Source organism: Rhinatrema bivittatum, unplaced genomic scaffold, assembly GCF_901001135.1.
Source record: "Rhinatrema bivittatum unplaced genomic scaffold, aRhiBiv1.1, whole genome shotgun sequence".
NCBI classification, from domain to species: domain Eukaryota; kingdom Metazoa; phylum Chordata; class Amphibia; order Gymnophiona; family Rhinatrematidae; genus Rhinatrema; species Rhinatrema bivittatum.
This window is the reverse complement of record NW_021820730.1, coordinates 202,513-208,512: the sequence shown is the minus strand read 5'-3', so window position 1 is coordinate 208,512 and position 6,000 is coordinate 202,513.

The following is a 6,000-nucleotide window of genomic DNA, read 5'->3' as shown; positions in this document are numbered from 1 at the left end:
TGTCTCAATCCTTGTTGGAAGTCCCTTTCTATAAAAATGTCTGATTGCAGTGCATCTGTTCATGTATTTGTAGAATTGCTGGGCCAACAGTGTGGAACAACTTACCTCTCGCCCTTCATTCCAGTATGGACTACAAGCAGTTTCATAAAAAATTACTTATTTTATGATGCTTTTGTATAAGTTGTATATTTTTAAGCTGTAATATGTGATTTAATACTGTGTATGTTACTGTATACCACTTAGAATGCTTGTTCCTCTAGGTGTCAAAAAAAATTGTAAATAAATAAATAATAAATAAGGAAAGGAATGCATTGTTGCATGCAGATCTAAAAAGAGTGTATGCAGAATTTGATGCTTTTGAGCCTCATGATCAGACACAGGAGTCTCATTAGACAAGATAGTTCTCTCTATATATTGGAATTGTCATCTGACCCTGGATCCTCTAATTTGGAGTCCAGTTTGGAGTTCTCAGATGCTCTGAAGACTGAGGGTGACCACCCCCCTATCCAGATACTGGCCATGCCTAAGTCTGGGCGTCCAGCCAAAAAGAAGATGTGAGGGAGATGTGTTCACCCAGACCCTGATAAAGTATTCCACCTGTCATCACAGGAGGGAACTCTAGAACAAAGAAATCCTGATTCTTGCCATATATTTATGATGGATTTTAGAGAAAATTCTCAGGCATGTCTGGCTTCTCTAGAATAGATCCTAAAACAACCATATAGGCAATATGCAATTCCACATGTGACAGACAGGCTGCATATGGAATGAACTGTGTTAAAGCCCAGAGTCCATGTGATTTTTTGCTAAAAGCAGACATAGCAGTACTCAGTCTTCAGTACAAAAACAAGTTTTCAATGCTGTGAATAGTTCTTATTAGTGAACCAGCAGAGGCATCTGAGTATTCAGATGCCCAGCCAGTGATCCAATGGTCTGAATAAAAAAAAACTGAAGCTGGAAAAGGATCCAGTCTCCTGACGGCATGCCAGGAGAAATCCAAGCTGCATTCCAGATTTTAAATACAGAAAGTGCTGCCCAATCTACTGACACTGACAAAGGATCCCAGAAAGGTCCAGTCAAAGTGGCCCAGATCATGAGCATCTGAGTACTAGTACTTTCCAGGGGAGAACCTCCAGATCTCCTTCACCTCATGTTGATAAGAAATGCCTACCCGATTTTTTTTATTAAATCTCATTTATAGATACCACCAGTGCACTGGATCATTGCAAGTCTGGTAAACCTGAACTGATGTGAAACACCTCAGAGAGAGATCACTGCCACAACTTTTGAGTCTACTAGAAGCACAACAATTTATTCTGTAGACTTCAGAGGCTGGATATGGATAGAGAAACTGTAGGTGAAGTTATCATACTTCTTTTCCTTATGCTATTCTTGCCTAAATTCTATTTTTTAAGTTGCAGCAAAATATTTTTTGTTTGAACACCACTCCAAGTCTCTGCCTGTTTTCTTTCAACTGGAGATTGTCTACTGGTCTGCTAAGATCTGCAATTGTGAGTACTACTGGGAAAGTAGTTGAGTGGTAAAAGAGATTGTACTAGGTACTCACCCTTAAGAGCCTAAGGTCCCGGATATTTGTCCTTCTTACTACCAGTTGGACTCTGGCTTCCCAGTGGAAGAGTAGTTGGAGAAATGAGTGAGCAGTCTGGGACAGTGTGACCCTTGCATTAGGGACCTCAAACCAAGAGGAAGTTACACCAGTGGCAGAGTTGTTACGCTCACTGGCCACGGCAACCAGAGGCTGGCACCACTCACCTGCCAGCTCTCGCCCTCTCCTGCTCCCGGCGCACTTGCAGCAGCAGCCAGCTGCTGCCGCCATACTCCGTCTCCATCCTGGCCTCTGGCACTCTGCGTGGCGGCTGAGACACCGCCGACCGCCGCTTCCTTCCGGGCCCTCCCTAGGTATGCACGCATGCCGCCTTGACTCCTTTTAAAGGGCCAACAGTGGGAAACCAGGCTCCGGCCCGTGATGTTGACGTCTGGCCCTCCGACCTATATAAGGACCACCCCAGCTCCAGCTGACTGACTTGGTAACGAGTTTCTAGGTTCCTGCTTCGGTGATTCCTGTCTCAGCGTTCCTACTTCGGAGGTTCCTGCTTCGGTGATTCCTGTCTCAGCATTCCTACTTCGGAGGTCCCTGCTCGGCATTCCTACTTCGGAGGTTCCTGCTCTGAAGTTCCCACTTCAGCCTTCCAGCCTCAGCAGCCTTCTATTCCCTTTGGGGTGACAGCTGCCGGACCCCTGTCTCGGCTCTGGCTCCTCCTGGGGCTTCGGCCTGGGCTTCACCTATGCCTGCTGCTGTTGGCCTTGACCTCGGACCAGAACTGACCTTTGCTCTTGCTGCCTGCCTCTGACCGGACCTGACCTTTGCCTCCTGCTGCCCACCTCTGACCTCGGACTGGACCTGACCTCTCCTTCGCCTAGCTGCCGCCTGCATCGTCCAGCGCCCAAGACCCGACACTGCCATCCTCTGGCCGTTCCCGGGACCAGCCACACAGAGGCCCGCCTGTCCAGCCTGCCGATGGTGGGGACCTGTGGGGCACATCCTCCACAGGTTGCGTCAACCCCACCTCTGGCCAAGGGTCCACAAACCCTAACAAGAGTAATGCAGAAGAAAAATAAAATAGTACACAGATTCTAGTCCAGAAGTGTGTTGCCATTGGACCTCCAAGCCAACACTAGGGCTGTTGCTATTTTCCTATTTCAGAGCTAATACCAGTAGTTTCTGCAGGTCAGGTATAATCTAGAGCATTCCTAAACTTCAAAAACTTCTGCTAGAGAGTCCTGAATCTCTCAGAATCTTCTGAAAAAAGCAACTCTGAATTTCTACATTACTGCAAGCATAATCAAAGTTCAGCAAGATGCAAAAAAGCCCTGAAAAAAGATGAAAAGACCTGTAATCTTGAACACAAAAAAAGTTAAGAGCATGTAGGCTGGTGGAGGATAGGCTGAAAATGGCATGAACTCTTATCATAAGAGTGTAACTGTAATGTGTCTTATATTCTCTTAGAAGTAGTTTGTATGGGTCAGAAAAAATGAAGCTCATACCAAAGTATAAACCAAGCTACAGTTTTAACTTAAGCCAAATGTATCAGCCTTTACCTAGTCTAGAAAAAAAAACCATGTTTATAACAAAATATAATAACCACAAGTAAACTTTAGGTTGTAACATATACACCAATAGAAACTGTAGAAGTAATCAGTAATTAGAGTACAGCCATTCATAAGGTGTGATTAAATTCTGGAATTTGTTGCCAGAGGATGTGGTAAAAGCTATTAGTATAGCTGCGTTTAAAAAAGGTTTGGACAAATTCCTGGAAGAAAAGTGCATTAACAATTATTAAGGTAGAGTTGCAGAAATCCACTGTTTATTCTTGGGATAAGCAGCTTGGAATCTATCTACCCCTTGGGATCCTGACAGGTATTTGTGACCTGGCTTGGCCACTGTTGGAAACAGAATAGTGGGCTTCATGGACCCTTGGTCTGACCCAGTATGGCAAGCCTTAATGGCGATTCTTATTCTAAAGGCAATGTAGCTGTAGTAATAAGCCAGTCATCCTAAAAAGGAAGGTGCAACTTAACCAAACTCTGCAGACTTTAGCAATGCAAGAGGAACGTCAAGCCATGTGATGGCCTTTGCAGTTTTAATGCCTGTGGGAACTACATTAAGAAGCTACTATTGTTCTTCATATCAAGTAATCTGTCTTCACCTTACAATTTTGCTGATATCGCTGAACACAAACTTGCTAAGCTGTGGTCTTGACTAACTTTGTCCCTGGCCATGAAGCTCAGTATTATTCACAGATATCTTCTGACTCATGCCAGCATCGTCATGAGAATATGCATACATGTACCAGTTAAAATGAAGTCATATTGGAAGTTCACCAATCGTATGCCAATGGACTGTGGTAACATCCAATTAGGGTTGCCAATTTAATGCAGATTTTCAGGACAGTTTGATCCAGTCCTAGTTTTACTGTATTTCCTGCACAGATTAGTAACTCTGGTGCTCCTTTTGATTCCCGAGAAAGGTTTATTTAGGCAGTGGGGTAAAATCAAGACCGGATTAGTCTGTACTGATAATATGGATCCAGTTGGCAACCCTACATCCAATCAAGATTAACTTTTGGATCATCTGCATACGTATGAAGTCTGGGGAAGAAAAGGACTTTGGATTTGCCAGACTGCACTACTGCACCGTGCCACATGACTTGCTACTGTTCACACAAATTCTATACCTGTGAACTTGGCAACCAAGACTTTTCACAAAGCTGAAACTAAGCTTCAAGATTGGGTTAGCACAGCCCAGTCTTGCTCCATTAACCGTTGAGTACTTGCCAACCTCATCCTTGCCTAAGCCCTGGAAAGCTGTGCCATCATCGCCCTGCCCTTGCCAAATAACTTGCAGAGGTATCTGTAAGCACTCTGGGTCTGTTGCCCTGAGATTGTGGTGTTAACTTGTCCTTTGCCTGCCAGAGGTCGAGCTCGCTATCCTCCATGCTGAGACAGGATCTTGATTCTCCAGAGGGTCAACCCTACTGCTGCAGAGGGTGAGATAACTATCTAAATGACTTCTTTAAACTGGGATAGTTTAATTGGCACTGCATTTGTCAAGTGCAAGTTAACTTGGAGTTAATTGCAGGTGTTTTCATAGCCTTTGTAACAAGAGTAATTTGCTCTGTTAAACCAGACACCTAAACAAAATCTACTATTTATAAAACCAATGTATATTTTATACTGCTGTAATAAAAATTTCATAATTTTATCAATAGAAGGTGTAGATATTGTTTCCTTTTACCTGAACTTGGATTGCTTATTATCTTATTTTAAGTTCAGATAATCCATAACTGTAGAATCCCTTATCGAACAAAACATAACTCCCGCGAACAGAATGCTGAGGAGAAAAGGCAAAGAAAAGAGAACAGGAGAAGGGCAAACACTGCCAACATCCAGGAGTAAGGACTGGGAAAAGAATAGCATTAAACTGGCCATTGGCATTGTACAAACAAGACTTGGTGAGAAAAACATACAAGTTTCCTTTTTGGTTTTGGAAGCTCTTTTGCTTTTAGTGGTGATGATTATACAAAATAAAAGTACACACACTTGTTATTGCACTTTTAGTTTGTTGTTTTTATTGTCTGGTGGCATTCTGTTGGTAGTGAGATAAAATTTCCAAGGACTAAGATCCTGAAGCTGTGCTGGGAAAAGACCAGTTCCAGTAACAAAGGCATAGCTGTCCTCTGCTCACATGCTCCATTAAAGCAGTTTCCACCGGATTTGCTATTCCAGGTAGATGGGTTTCCAGTCACAATTCCACAGAATGATCCTGCAGACAAAGATCATTCTGAACAGGAAGGCCTGTCTTCTGCCGCAGGAGCAAGGGTTTATGCTGAAATCCAAGTTTCCCTCCAGACTTCTCTGGAATGACTGAACCAGAGAAATTCCCATGCAACCTCCCCTGCTTCTTTAACTCTCCCTCGTTTCTCTGTGTCCACCCTCTCTGGAAACTTGTTAGAGGTTCCAATTACACCAATTTCTAGGGATGTGCAGCCTCAAAATTTTGTTGTTTTTTTGGGGAGGGTTTTTTTTTACTCAGTTTGTTTAATTTTTTTTTGTTTGGTTCATTTGCCAAAGTAAAAAAAAAAAAAATTAAACAAAAAAGCCCACTCAAAACAAAAAAACTCCTGAACCGCTATTAAAAAAAAAAAAAAAAAAAAAAGGTCTTCCAGTGCCCCTGGTTAGCTTTACTGCTCTAAAAAATTGGCCCATGCTGAGGCCTACCCCTGGTGGTGGGGCCTTGCACCAAGGCCTGCCTCTGACCCTGTCAAGAGTGTGCCGGGTCCTTTACAAGTGCAGGGGTCAGGAAGCTCCGACCCTGGCCCCTCTTCCCGTCTTGCCAAATACAGCATTGAAATATGCAGAAGCAATACTCAGTCACTCACACTTGGGTCCCGGTGCTTTAAAAATGGTGGTCTGCCTGGG